This window comes from Globicephala melas, chromosome 4 (genome assembly GCF_963455315.2).
Source record: "Globicephala melas chromosome 4, mGloMel1.2, whole genome shotgun sequence".
NCBI classification, from domain to species: Eukaryota; Metazoa; Chordata; class Mammalia; order Artiodactyla; family Delphinidae; genus Globicephala; species Globicephala melas.
The window spans coordinates 69,257,186-69,273,501 of NC_083317.1; the positions used below are offsets into that span (position 1 = coordinate 69,257,186).

General features: G+C 44.9%; 1 protein-coding gene across 16 annotated transcripts in view; it reads left to right on the plus strand.

The window, feature by feature from the left end:
• Positions 1 to 16,316, plus strand: part of KALRN (kalirin RhoGEF kinase) — a 646,553-nt gene that overhangs the window by 48,640 nt on the left and 581,597 nt on the right. The gene's annotated exons all lie outside the window — the stretch shown is intronic.

Here is a 16,316-nt window from a genome sequence, read left to right on the forward strand (position 1 = left end):
TCCTTTAACTCCTGATGTTTCTTTTTTCTTTTCCCTTAAGCTAATAAACAAAACAAACATAAAAACATAGTGAGAATGCAGAAGGGAAGAAATGATACAAAATGAGTGAGCTGTTCCCCGTTTGCATCTGCAATGTTCCTTTACCCTGGACAAGGCACTGTGCTAGGCGCTAGGTGCCAGTGGCAGGCAGGAGTGGGGTGGGGTACAAAAATGCACTAACTGTGGTCTCTGTCTGTAGGCATTTACAGTCTGGTGAAGACAAGTCTGCAGACAGCATGGATGCAATGAACTGACCAGTGTTTCTCTAGGAAGAGTTCGATTGATAGTACTTGGGTAAATAAACCACCCTCATAATGAAGAATTCACCTTTTGTTTTTTACAGGTCTTGCAAAGCTACATTTGTTCTTCAAATACAGGGAAAATAAACAGACTCTTGGGTTCAGGGCTTCTGTTGCTTTCTTCAAGTTAAACAGACCCACTCTGGGCAAACCTGTATTTCCCTCCAAGAGCCACCCCTTCTCTCTGGGACCTGGTGACCTCCTGCCTTGGGCAGGACTACGCCTATGCCCTATTTTCTCTTGAGTTACTGCTAGAAGGCAGAAGCTCTGCTTTTCAAACTGTGAATTCTTGGGGAGCCTCCTGGGTGTTCTGCTCCTTTGTATATTTCCAGGCATAGTCCAGGATATGACATAGAGTAGACACCTGTTAAATGCTTGTTGAACAAATGAAAGCTTCCCTTTATCTATTCCTCATTCATTCATTCATTGAACACATGTTTATTGATTGCCTTCTCTGTGCGAGGCACTAGGGATACAGCAATGAATGGGACCTGGCTGAGGAGACATATAGACAATTGGAATATAATCTGATGTATAATGGATTTAATATGATACCGAGAAAGAACAGGGTATGATGGGTACATATGCAGGGATACCCAGCCCAGCTGGATGGGGCAGGGAAGGCCTTCTAGAGACTTAGAGAATTAGCACAGATAGCTTAGATAATGACAGGTAGGAAACGATGTTCCAAAGCATGGGAAAAGTACATGCAGTGGACCAAAAGGAAGAGCTAGCTGAGCATGGAGAGTGAAGGCTGGACAGTTAATAATAATCATAATCATAAACACATACATAGTACTCACTGTGTGCCAGGTACTACTTTAAGCCCTTTGTATTTGTTAACTTACTTAAATACTATTAGTATCACTCTCATTCTACAGAAAAGAAAACAGAGGCACAGGAGGTGAAGTAACTTGAACAGTCTCACACAACTAGTCAGCGGTAGAACTGGCGTATGAAGTCTTGGTGGTGGTACAGCATTTAAGCCTGGGTGGGGGTGGGCACTGATCCCCATTGGGAATCCTGGCATGCTGCTGGATATGCATAGGCCCCAGTGGTAGCGGTCCACTTGGAGAATGTCTAGTAAAAACCGTCAGGGCTTTGGGTGTATCGTAATTGTCACGTCTGACTTCAACAGGCAGGCGATGAGACTTTCCCTTGCCGCTGTAGATGGTTCGTTGTGTCTTGTCCTCTGTGAACAGACAGCAGAGCAGAGTGTCCCCAGCCTCCCGGGGAGAATGGACTTGGGACAACAAAGAACAGTTAAACTTTAGGTGACCAGATTGCAGCCTCCACTCTAGACTACCATCCCTAAATGGGGAAGAGAAGAAGGAGAAATGGTAGAAGGACCTCTACCACCCAGACTGGGCACCCTTTCCCGGTGCTAGGCCACTTGTGTCTGATTGTCAGGGCTACAGGTGGTGAGGAATGGGTGAGGAAGAAGAACGTTTTAACTGATTGCCCCTGGGCCCCTAGAGAACGGGCCTGAAAAGGGGCAGAGGTACTGGTTCTGCTTTCTCTCTTCCCATTTTGGAAATGAGTGATCCACCCCAAGGCATCAGTGCCCTCACCGGCCTTGGGCAGCCCCTCCCCGTGGCAGGTAATGACCCTTCCTCTGAACTCCCGCAGGCAGACCCTGCTCAGAGGGGCGTCCTTGCAGCCTCCTCACAGCCTGCTGCCACTCGCTCCGGAAAAGCACAGGAACTGCATGTTGGTGTTTGGAAAAATTAATGCTTTCAAGATGAGCTCCGCACAGCCTTAGCACGTCTGTCTCTCTCTCACCAGCTGAAAGAAAAGAAACATTCTTAGACAATTACTTCCCAAGGGAGCCCAAGGGCTGGCTTTGTTTATTGAGTGTTTTTAGTTACAACACGTGAATTTCTGAGAATTTTTTGGCTTTGGGTTTTTTCTGGTTTTGGTTGCGGGGATCGGGAAGATGAGTGAATTCCCAACGAACAGGGCACTTGGATGGTTCACAGTTGTGAAAGGTGTGTTCTTTCGTGGGCACAACTGCGTGTCCTTGGGTTAAGGAACTTGGTAAGACCTGACAGATGGAACCCAGGCTCTGGGCCTGCACTGTACCCAGATGTTCAGAGCCTTCCATCTGAAGCTTTTTGGGGCACAACTCCACCTGTTAGTGGATCCTTCCCCTTCCTCAGGCTGTCCTCGCCTTCACCCTGTCTTCTGATGGACACAGCACTTAGGACACAGCCATAGTGAGCTGTCGCCCTCCTTCACCCTCAGTGCCTCCCTTCAGTCTCCACTTGCCAAAGTAATAACACTCCCAGTAGAGACGGTGGATTTGAGAGTATCAGTGTTAGTGAGTCAGAGCCCACTGTTCCAGGGCAGGGATGGCAGACTTGCTAGCCCACGTGCTACGGCTCTTCCAGCCTCCTCTTGGCAGCCGTCACTAATTGACGGTCGTGCCACTCTTTCCACATTCTTCCTGCCTGTGGCCTCAGGGTTGTTCCTCCCCCCACCCCCCCCCCCAACATAGTCTCAAAGATATTTACTGATACAAAGGGAAGATAGTAACTTGATTTAACACAAAGCTCTGGACAATCACTGCCCCTGGTTAGAGCTGGAACTTGAGATGACACACAGTCGCCATCTCTGACCAAAGTCCCACAAGATGTCTAAGTAGCTGGCAAGTGAACAGGCTGAGAAGAGTTGGGTTGTACTGAGTGCTCGTTGAGGTCATGAAGCACCCATCCAATCCCAGTGGTAAGCAAGGAGTGGAGCAGTGTGGGAGGAACTGCCTCTGCCAGCCAGTGGATGGGTGCATGAGTCCAGGGACTTGCTTATGATGGCCTGTGGGTTCTCTGGGGACCGTCTCACATTCCAGACCCTTGTGAGTGGGAAGTGGAGAAGGAGCTTGCTGTTCTGGCCCTCAGGGACCTCTCAGCTTTCAGAAAAGGTCTGAGTTCCTACTTCAGTCAGCCTGCAATGGTTTGAAAATTACCAAAGTAACATACTTATGATAAAAAATCATAACAACATAAAATTTTATAAAATACTGTTCTCTAACCACCTACCCCTATCTCCTAGGGTTAACCACTGTTAACAGTTTGGTGTTATGTCCTACCAGAACTCTTTTTCTATGCACGTTGAAATACGTATTCATAGTGTGTATATTTATATTCCATATCTATTCTCACCAAAAAATGGAATAATACAAATTATTTCAAATTATCTTGCAAATTGTATTCTCCTACCCAACAATATATCATGGACGTCCTTAAATGTCACTATGTGTAAAATTGCTTGTCCTTTATAATGGTTTCAAAGTATAATATAGATTGTATCATAATTTATTTTACTAGTCCCTTATTGTTGGATTTTTAGGTTATCTCCAGTTTTTTTTTCCTGTTTTTTACAGAATACACTGAAACATTTGTGTCAGTGCAGTAGGTGAGATTTTATAAGTAGAATTGCTGGATTGAAGGCTATGCACTTTAGAAATGTTGATAGGTATTGCCAAATTGATTTCTAAAAATGTTACATCAATATACTCTCCTGCCAGGTTATGTATATATATTTTCTAGTATGATAGGTAAAATATGCAAGCTGTTATGCTTTAATTTGCATTTCCCTGATCATTAGTAGAGGTTGGCATCTTTTTACTTTTTATCAATCATTTGTGTTTCTTCTTCTGTGAATTACCTGTTCTTATTAACTCATTTTTATACTGGGTTGTTTAGCTTTTTCTTACTGGTTTTTAGGAGCTCTTTGTAAATTCGAGGTATTAATCCTTTATGTGATGTTTTGTTGCAGTGTAGCAAATATTTGTCTCCTAGATTATCTTTTAACATTGTTCATGTTTTTGCAATTTTATACATTCTCTTTTTTCCTCTGAGGACTTAAAAAAATCCATTAATATAATACATTACCATTGTTCAAAAATTAATACAATATCAAATACAACCTTACATCTATCTGCCCCCTCCTTCCATAGGTAACTATCAGTGTTATTTTCTTGTGACTCCTTCCAGTGTTTCTTTTTTAAAATATAGGCAAATTTGAATCCATCCTTATTTTACCACTTTCTTATCAAAACTGAGTGAATACCAACTTTATTGTTCTGTGCCTTGCATTTTTAACCCAACAGTATGCTTGGAAGGTCTTTTCATATCTATTTGCAGAAAACCTTATTATTTTTAACAGCTGCATAATATTCCATTATGTGGGTATGCCATACACAGCTCAGTAGGTTTCAGACTTTTTTGTTTATGTATGCCCTAAAAGCATATTGAGAACTATATACTCCCCTCACACATCTAAGTTGACATTAAACATTTTTTTTTACCATAAGTTTAAGTGGTTGCAAATAAAATATGTTCTAGAGTGTTGTATATCGTATACAGGCTTTAAATACATTTTCTTAAAAATCTTGGAGCTGGAAATTTAATGAATTGGAAAAGGCAGCTCTCATTGTCAAAGAAAGCAGCCAAATCAGACATATTTACTTCCTGTCAGAGAAAATCTGACTTCTTTTTAAAATTCAAGCAAGCATGTTAATTAGACACCCCTGTGACAACACTGTCTTCATAGACATGCTTCTGTCTTCTAGACGAAATGAAGTACAGTCCTTTTCAATACTCCCTTGTGATCTCATCCAGTCTTGTGGCTTTAACGTCTCTCCATTTACCAATGACTCCCTGTTTCAGTTTTCTTTACGCTGTGACAGACCACCCCCGGTCGTAGTGGCTTACAGCCACAATTTACCATTTCTTATGATCGTGAGGGTCGAGCAAGCAGATACTTCTGTTTCATGTGGTGTCTGCTGGGAAGGCTGGAAGCTACAAAGTGGCCTCACTTACATGGACGGCAGTTGGTGTGGGTGGGGCTGGGACTAGCTGGGCTGCTCAGTATGGGTCCTTGGTTCTCCTTAATGTGGTTTTTCCATGTGGTTTGGGCTTCTCACATCATGGCAGCTAGACTCAAAGAACGGTTTTATTTATTCTTGACTGCATCATCTTAAAATGTCCTTTAAAAAGTTAAGTACAGGGCTTCCCTGGTGGTGCAGTGGTTGAGAGTCTGCCTGCCGATGCAGGGGACACGGGTTCGTGCCCCAGTCTGGGAGGGTCCCACATGCCGCGGAGCGGCTGGGCCCGTGAGCCATGGCCGCTGAGCCTGCGCGTCCGGAGCCTGTGCTCCGCAACGGGAGTACAGTGCAAGGGTCAAAATTCAAAAGGTGTAAAAAAAAAAAAATCCAGTGAAAAGTATTCCTTTTCAATACTGTTGTCCATCCCCTGTTCTCCTGAGGTGACTTGTATATCCCTCCAGAGATTAAAAAAAAATGCGTATGTTGAGCTTTGTGTCTCGCTTAGGAAAACCTTCCCACCCTAAGACTGTAAAAGTTTTTCTTCTTGGAGTTTTATAGTTGGCTTTTTTACATGGATGTCTTTAACTAGGCTTTCCTGTGTGCATGCTTTGAGGCCAAGACTGATGGACTTTCTTTTTTTTAATTAATTAATTATTTTTTGGCTGCGTTGGGTCTTCAATGCTGCGTGCGAGCTTTCTCTAGTTGTGGCAAGTGGGGACTACACTGCGGTGTGCGAGCTTCTCATTGCGGTGGCTTCTTTTGTTGCTGAACACGGGCTCTAGGCACGCGGGCTTCAGTAGTTGCGGCACATGGGGTCAGTAGTTGTGGCTTGTGGGCTCTAGAGTGCAGGCTCAGTAGTTGTGGCGCATGGGCTTAGTTGCTCCGTGGCATGTGGGATCTTCCCAGACCAGGGATCGAACTTGTGTCCCCTGCATTGGCAGGTGGATTCTTAATCACGGCACCACCAGGGAAGGGAAGTCCCAGGGTTGATGGACTTTTAGGGAAGCCAAATCATTGGCGTTTACTACCTGGAAACTCCATCAGGGAACTCCGTAAAGTTTTCCATCTCCTCAGTACTCAGGCTCATCCACATGGTTCATGTGGGCATAGTCAAAGGATTTCTCATAATTGAATCTCTGTTGGAACTTTGCAGCCTGTGTTAGGGCAGAGGGAGGAAGCCAGATAAGCTAGGGCAGTTGGGCAAGTAAGATATAGGAATCTGTCCCCACCTGAAGGGCAGGTAGAGAGCCGGGGGGTTTGGAGTCATGACTTGTCCCTAACTCAGGACTTCACAAGGGCCACTTGGCTTACAGCTGTCCTCAGTGGCAAAGCTGACATTGTTTTTTTTTAAATTCTTTTTGTTGCAGTGGTAAATGGGAGTGTTTCCTTAATCTCTCTTTCAGATTTTTCATCATTAGTGTATACGAATGCAAGAGATTTCTGTGCATTAATTTTGTATCCTGCAACTTTACCAAATTCATTGATTAGCCCTAGTAGTTTTCTGGTGGCATCTTTAGGATTCTCTGTGTATAGTATCATGTCATCTGCAAACAGTGACAGTTTGACTTCTTCTTTTCCAATTTGGATTCCTTTTATTTCTTTTTCTTCTCTGATTGCCGTGGCTAGGACTTCCAAAACTATGTTGAATAATAGTGGTGAGAGTGGACATCCTTGTCTTTTTCCTGATCTTAGAGGAAATGCTTTCATTTCTTCACCATTGAGAATGATGTTTGCTGTGGGTTTGTCGTATATGGCCTTTATTATGTTGAGGTAGGTTCCCTCTATGCCCACTTTCTGGAGAGTTTTTATCATAAATGGGTGTTGAATTTTGTCAAAAGCTTTTTCTGCATCTGTTGAGATGATCATATGGTTTTTATTCTTCAATTTGTTAATATGGTTTATCGCATTGATTGATTTGCGTATATTGAAGAATCCTTGCATCCCTGGGATAAATCCCACTTGATCATGGTGTATGATCCTTTTAATGTGCTGTTGGATTATAATGTGCTAGTATTTTGTTGAGGATTTTTGCATCTATATTCATCAGTGATATTGTTCTGTAATTTTCTTTTTTTTAGTATCTTTGTCTGGTCTTGGTATCAGGGTGATGGTGACCTCATAGAATGAGTTTGGGAGTGTTCCTTCCTCTGCAGTTTTTTGGAAGAGTTTGAGAAGGATGGGTGTTAGCTCTTCTCTAAACGTTTGATAGAATTCACCTGTGAAGCCATCTGGTCCTGGGCTTTTGTTTGTTGGAAGATTTTTAATCACAGTTTCAATTTCATTACTTATGATTGGTCTGTTCATATTTTCTATTACTTCCTGGTTCAGTCTTGGAAGGTTATACCTTTCTAAGAATTTGTCCATTTCTTCCAGGTTGTCCATTTTATTGGCATAGAGTTGCTTGTAGTAGTCTCTTAGGATGCTTTGTATTTCTGCGGTGTCTGTTGTAACTTTTCCTTTTTCATTTCTAATTTTATTGATTTCAGTACTCTCCCTCTTTTTCTTGATGGGTCTGGCTAATGGTTGATCAATTTTGTTTATCTTCTCAAAGGACCAGCTTTTAGTTTTATTGATCCTTGCTATTGTTTTCTTTGTTTCTATTTCATTTATTTCTGCTCTGATCTTTATGATTTCTTTTCTTCCGCTAACTTTGAGTTTTGTTTGTTCTTCTTTCTCTAGTTCCTTTAGGTGTAAGGTTAGATTGTTTATTTGAGATTTTTTTTGTTTCTTGAGGTAGGCTTGTATAGCTATAAACTTCCCTCTTAGAACTGCTTTTGCCGCATCCCATAGGTTTTCGATTGTCCTGTTTTCATTGCCATTTGTCTCTAGGTATTTTTTGATTTCCTCTTTGATTTCTTCAGTGATCTCTTGGTTATTTAGTAGTGTAATGTTTAGCCTCCATGTGTTTGTGTTTTTTACGTTTTTTTCCCTGTAATTCATTTCTAATCTCATAGTGTTGTGGTCAGAAAAGAGGCTTGATATGATTTCAGTTTTCTTAAATTTACTGAGGCTTGATTTGTGACCCAAGATGTGATCTATCCTGGAGAATGTTCCGTGCACATTTGAGAAGAAAGTGTAATCTGCTGTTTCTGGATGGAATGTACTATAAATATCAATTAAATCTATCTGGTCTATTGTGTCATTTAAAGCTTGTGTTTTCTTATTAATTTTCTGTTTGGATGATCTGTCCATTGGTGTATGTGAGGTGTTAAAGTCCCCCACTATTATTGTGTTACTGTCAATTTCCTCTTTTATAGCTGTTAGCAGTTGCCTTATGTATTGAGGTGCTCCTATGTTGGGAGCATATATATTTATAATTGTCATATCTTCTTCTGGGATTGATCCCTTGATCATTATGTAGTGTCCTTCCTTGTCTCTTGTAACATTCTTTATTTTAAAGTCTATTTTATCTGATATGAGTATTGCTACTCCAGCTTTCTTTTGATTTCCATTGGCATGGAATATCTTTTTCCATCCCCTCACTTTCAGTCTGTATGTGTCCCTAGGTCTGAAGTGGGTCTCTTGTAGACAGCATATATATGGGTCTTGTTTTTGTATCCATTCAGTGAGCCTGTGTCTTTTGGTTGGAGCATTTAATCCATTCATGTTTAAGGTAATTATTGATATGTATGTTCCTATTACCATTTTCTTAATTGCTATGGGTTTGTTTCTATAGGTCCTTTTCTTCTCTTGTGTTTCCCACTTAGAGAAGTTCCTTTAGCATTTGTTGTAGAGCTGGTTTGGTGGTGCTGAATTCTCTTAGCTGTTGCTTGTCTGTAAAGCTTTTGATTTCTCCATCGAATCCGAATGAGATCCTTGCCGGATAGAGTGATCTTGGTTGTAGGTTCTTCCCTTTCATCACTTTAAGTATATCATGCCACTCCCTTCTGGCTTGTGGAGTTCCTGCTGAGAAATCAGCTGTTAACCTTATGGGAGTTCCCTTGTATGTTATTTGTCATTTTTCCCTTGCTGCTTTCAATAATTTTTCTTTGTCTTTATTTTTTACCAATTTGATTACTGTGTGTCTCAGCGTGTTTCTCCTTGGGTTTATCCTGTATGGGATTCTCTGCACTTCCTGGACTTGGGTGGCTATTTCTTTTCCCATGTTAGGGAAGTTGTTGACTATAATCTCTTCAAATATTTTATCGGGTCCTTTCTCTCTCTCTTCTCCTTCTGGGACCCCTATAATGTGAATGTTGTTGCGTTTAATGTTGTCCCAGATGTCTCTTAGGCTGTCTTCATTTCTTTTCATTCTTTTTTCTTTATTCTGTTCTGTGGCAGTGAATTCCACCATGCTGTCTTCCAGGTCACTTATCCGTCCTTCTGCCTCAGTTATTCTGCTATTGATTCCTTCTAGTGTAGTTTTCATTTCAGTTATTGTATTGTTCATCTCTGTTCGTTTGTTCTTTACTTCTTCTAGGTCTTTGTTAAACATTTTTTGCATCTTCTCGATCTTTGCCTCCGTTCTTTTTCTGAGGTCCTGGATCATCTTCACTCTCATTATTCTGAATTCTTTTTCTGGAAGGTTGCCTATCTCCACTTCATTTAGTTATTTTTCTGGGGTTTTATCTTGTTCCTTCATCTGGTACATGGCCCTCTGCCTTTTCATCTTGTCTCACTTTCTGTGAATGTGGTTTTTGTTCCACAGGCTGCAGGATTGTAGTTCTTCTTGCTTCTGCTGTCTGACCTCTCTGTTTTTTTTTCTTTTATTGGCTTATCTGTCCACTTATATCCCATGGATTGAGAATTTCAACCTGGCATGAGTTTGTTTTCTATTGTAGGAGAATGCGCTAACTTTATGAAGTGCCTGCTCTGTTAGGTAAGGTACAGTGCTTAGTATTTTATATGTTATTTTGTTTTTTCCTTATGCAGGTTGTTCTGATTTGGTAAGGTCAGCCTTATCTTCATCCAAAAGATGAAGAGACTGAGATTTAGGGAAGTTAAGTCATTTGCCTCAAGTTAGTTAGCTAGAAAAAGATTTGGGATTTGAACCTAGTTAGTCTTATTTAGCTCAGGCTCTTTCCTGACACCTAGAAAGCTTCAGATTAACTGGATAAACAGATCATAAAGAGATTAGTTATAGAATTTATGGGAATCAATTATTTTTAAGAACCATAAGCAGAATTCATTTGCCAAAAAGTAAAGTGATCATGGCAATTGATTCTTTTCTTTTTAAAAATAAGAGTCAAGGAAGAGAGAATTCAAATTGGCTAGTGTGCAGCTACTCTGGTGCGTGCGTGTTAGAGTGGGTGTCAGGGCATTCAGGTGAGTCAAATATTGTGTTTGCCTTATGGAACACACAAATTATACATTTTCCAAAAAATGAAAAAATGCAACAGTTATGGAAAAAAATAGTTTCGTTCTAGATATATGCTAGTCAAAATTTAGTATTTCTTTGATGGTACAGTGGGCTTTTTTTTTTTTTTTTTGGCGGGCCTCTCACTGCTGTGGCCTCTCCCGTTGTGGAGCACAAGCTCCGGACGCGCAGGCTCAGCAGCCATGGCTCACGGGCCCAGCCGCTCCGCGGCATGTGGGATCTTCCCGGATCGGGGCACGATCCCGTGTCCCCTGCATCGGCAGGCGGACTCTCAACCACTGCGCCACCAGGGAAGCCCGGTGGGCTCTTTTTGATCCTGTTGAACTTCACATTCATTATTATCAAGTGCAGTCAGAGTGGTCTGGTGCCTGATTTTCCTGGGCAGGTGTGCTGAGGGGGGCTGTTTAGAAAAGCTGTTGGAGGAGATGGAGAAGGTGTGGGATGAAGAGAGAAGGGAGGGAATGCTTCACAGTAGGGCTCCCCACAGGCTGAATGAGGCATGAGGTTTCAGCTGTGGTGACTGACAACTTAAGTTTTCCTGATTCTAAGTTGGTGCACTGTGGGAATTGAGAGATGGGAGGAACAGTTAAGAGAAGCCAAACCTCAGAGGAGTGAACGGCCCCCAGACTTGATGGCCCTTAGGTCACTGGGGCACACCGCCTCCTTTGATGGGTGAAGAAACTGCTGTTAGTAGAGGCAAGAGGGAAACGCCCCTCACTGGCTGTGAGGGAAACAGAGGAGGCAATAATGAGCTCTCTGGATTGCTGGGCCTCTTTGGTCAGGTGCTGAGTTGTCTGCTCTAACTATTTATTGTTTTTTTTTGTCTTCAAGACGAGCTACTTTCAATTTAGGTATTTGGAGAGGGCAGCCAGCCATGTTCTGGGTAGGAAGTGGGAGATCAGGGGAGCGAGCAAGGAAGGCAGAGGAGGCAACAGGTCCCTTGAGTTGCCTTCAGCAGGTCAGCTGACAGGCAAGCGCCCATGGAGCTTAAGGAAGAGAGTCATGGACCCTCCATCTTGCCCCCAGCATGCCCCACCCCCACTGCTCATCTGAGGCCAGGACTTCTGCTCCCCTTCCTTTTTTTTTAATGGTTGAATAAATTTACTTGTCATTCCAGATCATAATTTGCACAAATTAAGCTCTTTGACTTAAGAATATATATGTGTGTGTGTGTGTGTGTGTGTGTGTGTGCACAAAAATCCTCAAAATAAAATGTTAACTTAGCACTCCTGGTGATGGTATAAATATGCCATGCTATTTTTTTTTACATTTCCCTTTTTAAAAAAAATTGATGTATAGTTGACATACAATACTATATTAGTTTCAGGTGTACAGCTTAATGATTTGTATATATTGTTAAATGATCACCACAGTAAGTCTAGTTAACATCTGTCACCATACATAGTTACGGATTTTTCTTCCTTAGATGAGAACTTTTAAGATCTACTCTCTGAGCAACTTTCAAATGTACAATACAGTGTTATTAACTGTAGTCACCATGCTGTACATTACATCCTCAGGACTTATGTATCTTATAACTGGAAGTTTGTACCATTTGACCCGCTTCACACACCCTCCACTGCCCACCTGTGGCAACCACTGATCTGTTCTCTGTATCTATGAGCCTGGTTTTGTTTTCGGTCTTTGTTTTCCTTCCTTTGACCTAAGACAATATTTTTGCCAAAATGTAAATATTCCCTGAGGGTCTGAGTATTAAGCTCTCATCATGGAAACCTTACAGGGGATGAGATTATCACCATACTTTTCACAGGCCCAGGATGGGTGAGCTTTGAAAAGGCATGACAAGAGGGGGAGGCTCTAGCTCTTGGGGCCCAGGCTGGGGGTGTTGGGTGGCGTGCTGTGGTTGGAGACTCAGGGCAACAGTGGGGGTTCTGGCGATGGGTGGGCGAGGAATAAATGCTCAGGGGAGGGGTCGGAGAGAGACTGCATTTCCCCCACTTAGCAATTTGGTTTAGAGCCCGGTGTGGTGATGGGTCGTGTGGCATCTCCAGGCTACCCCCGCCAAGGGAGAGTTAAAGATCCCAGTGGAGGTCAGAGGTGAACAGGGATGAAAGCAACACAAAAGTAGGACAAGGCAGGCTAATTAGCTTCCGCCTTCCCCTCCTGCCGCCTGGCCTGATATTTGAGGTGACATTTAAAGCCACTGTACAGATGAATGCTTTCTGGAGCCTGTGGAGAGATGAGCCTGATTCTCAGCCTCCTGGCTGGCAGCTCCTCAGCCTCTCCGTCTGGGGCCCTCTATTGGGCCTTGAGGGCAGGCAGGACCTCCCTTTACCTTCCAGGAGACTCTTCTAATTCTGGACTCAGAATCCTCCTCCCTACTGGACTCCTAGGATGTGTGGGAAATGAGGTGCACTCTAGAAGTCAACCAAAATAGTTCAGTGAAGTAAGAGAGGAGAGCAGGGACAGAAGCAGATAGATCACCGTTTCAGACTCCTCTGGGGAACTTGTTAAAAATGCAGGCCTTGGGGAGTGAGGCCCAGTTATCTGCATGGATAACCAACCCTCTAAGTTTATTCTGCTGCCCATTAAACTTTGAGAACCTCTGAGATAGAAGATGAACGAGGTTAGCTGGAAAAGGCCTCTTGGGAGAAGTGGACTTGAATTTCAGAGTGACAGGTGATACCTGTCTTAGGTGCTGGCCTCAGGTGTGGACCTAGGGAGCCTGTTCACCTGGGGACACCAGGCTTTCACAGGAGAGACTGGCCAGTGTCCATCCCATCCATGGGTGGCGTCACTGAGACTATGTTGCCACAGGGCTGCACTTCACCACTTGGGTGCTAATCGCCAAGGGGCAGAAGTGGTGTGGGAGGTGGCTGAGGCTGTTGTCTGCTGGAGTGTGATACATGTTGCAACTGAAGCACAGCTTGTAGGCCACAATGGCAGCCTGGTGGAGCCCACTTGCATGGGCGGGGCAGCGAGGGACAGGGATAGTCTTCCCTCCGCTATGCAGACTAGCAACTGTACCGCCTCCCTTGTGGCCTTCCCTGGTCAGGTAGCCCTGTGTGTCCGAGAAGCTGGCCAGTGCCTCTGCGGGAACATGATTGCTTCTCTCCTCCCTCTGTGCTGCTTGCCTTCTGCGCCATACACTTGTGCTGGCTTTATCTGATCGGGAACACAGTGTTTCCACGTTGGGGCGGGCGGAGAGAGGGAGAAAGAACAGTGCCAAGTAAGAAGAAGGAACAGCGAAGAGAAGGGAACACATCTATGTTGTGACACCGAGTAACCGGTGATCATCCAGGTGGGCATCAGCCCTCTGGAATGGACGGGCTGTTGCTGGCCTGGAGATGCTCCTTGTTCCTGAGAACAGGTCCCTGTAGCCAGCCAGGTGGGTTGGAGGAACCATACCAATGGGAATGACCGTGCTTGCTTTGACCATGGTGAAAGAAGGAGCTGCTGCAGGAGTATTGTTTAAGACAAAATGACAACAACGACAAAAACCTAATAAAGGCCCCTCCTGGCCGGTGTCCCGTCCATTCTAACTGCACTCCAGGTAAATGACAGCTCTGACAATCTCTTGGAACATTTTATTCAACTTCTGGAGGGGCTGGATTGAAAGCATGGCTTACGAGGCTCTGTGGGAGTTGGAGAAATGAGCATTGGTGGGCTGGGGAGCTCCCAGGAGCCCAGCTCGATGGGTTGAAGCCAATCTTTAGTACAGCTGCTGGCTGAATGGGTTCATCCTGGCCCCGACCCCACAGCTGATGCTTATGGTCTTAGGTTCACAGTTTGTGGGGGAAGTTCTTGCATCCGTGTTGTTCTTTAACATCTTTATTCTCTTTCCTTGAACATGAGGCTGTGTGGAATGTTTGGCACTTGATTACTAGGAGGAGGGGAACAGGGCCAGCTTCCTTCTCCAGACCCAAGAATGGGGTGTGGAATAGTAGAATTAGCCCCATCAGAGTTGACACGGCATCCACACAGTCACTAGGACTTTCTGCCTCACAGACAGAGGCTCTTTCCAAAGCCCATCTCCGTCTAGGTCTCCTCATGGTGGGAGCCATGTGTGCATCCCTCACATCTCAGATTTCTCCCAAGTTGGGTTAGACAGAACCATCTTTGGCATTTTTATTTGGAGATGCTCTCCCTGGGCAGCCACAAGCCAGGGCCAAAGAAAAAGATGAAAGGCTGTCACTCAGGAAGAGGCCACACGCAGGCCCTCTGCTGAGCCTGTGCTGGTGGCATGTCAGCCCTGCCCTGGGCGTCCTGCCCTACTGTGAGGGCTTCCGCCTCTCTATGAAAGACCTCACAGGTCCCCAGGGAACAATCCAGAGCCCCAGAAACTCTTCGGGAGGAGACAGATGGCACACATTCCTTCCGCAGCCCAGCCACCTTCTAGGTAAGCAAGTGATTTAACCTCTTGGAGCATGGACTTTCCCTTCTGTAGACTGGAGAACGTGAGTCCCATCCTACAGCCCTTGCAGGGTGGCTCGGGGGGCCAAGGGAGATGATGGGTGTGGAAGTACTGTGTGAGCTAAAACGTACTGCACACCTGAATGATGGAGCCTGTTATTCATGAAGGAGGGGGGAAGCTGAGGGTCAGTGCACTTCTCTGTGGAGAGAGAGGAGGAGGGGCGTGCATTCTTGTGTTAACTACACACTGGAGTCTTGTCCATTTAAGGTAATAGTAAAATAATACCACCAGAGCCTGCGAGGTAGCTTCTGGGAAGCGGTGTGTGCTCAGTCCCAATGCTGCCCTTCCAGAAGGAACCACGGGGCAGCGGTGGAGCAGGGGCAGGGCCAGGCTTGTGGAGACTGTGGCTCTGCTGGCTTTCTCCCTCCCCCACCTAGCTCCTGCCCCAGGACGTGCCTCCTTTTCAGTCTGCATCTGTCAGAATCTGCAGCCTGTGTCATCCTGGAAGCCTAAGCTCCCAGGAAGAGCTGACGCTGAGGAGGCCTGCTCCTGCCCGCTGCTGTTGGAGACCAGGAAGCCTGGGGTGCCAGCGTTTCCATTAGGACAGTGAGAGGGCGTTGCTGGCATGGCCTGGGCTGAAACAAAAGCGGTGATGAATATGCACGTGGCTGCTGGGTAGTTTTTAGGCTTGGAGTCCAGAGTTGTTCCAGACCTGGGGGTCCCCTCGGAGTTCCCTTGTTTGAGCAGGACTTCTGGTCACCTGGGGACACAGGCTCACCATGCGGGTGGCCAGCACCATGTAAAATGGGTTCCCAGCAAGGCAAGGCCAGGGTGCCCTGTCATCCTTCTACAGGCCTTATGTGGTGCCCAGGAACTGAGGTCCTTGCAGTCCACTCCTCTTCCTGACTTAAACATGAAACCGTGTGGGGTGCACGTGCCATTTGCCTCTTCACTCATTCAGTTAGTAAATACTCAAGCACTTGCAAAGTTCAAGATGCTTCAGGGGATGTAACGAAGATCACAGAGCAGATCCTGTCTTCATGGAGTTTGTGGTCAAGTAAGGGAGCAGTCCTGTACAGAGGAGGCCTTACACAAAGGAGGGAGTGAAATGCAGCGTAGAGGGGGAGAAAGACGAGGGAAGGCTACCTGATTCTGTGGAAAAATAGGAGGATTTGGCCACGATGAAGTGGGGGCGTAGGGTGGCCATGCTATGGGCAGGGAGAAAGGAGCACATGCACAGAGGTAGGAAAGCATGGGATGTAAGGAGGTGTGGGAGCTGGAAATCTGGTGAGAGGATGAGGAGTTGGAGGGGAAGGGGGAACGAGCACTTGAGCACCGCCATTCACCGAGTGCTGGACCAGAAATGTTAGGTCCTTCCTATCCTGGGAGCCTCACAATAGCTTGATGAAGCAAATGCTGTTCTCTCTAGCTTTCAGAGGAGGCGGCTGGGGTTGAAGTAAC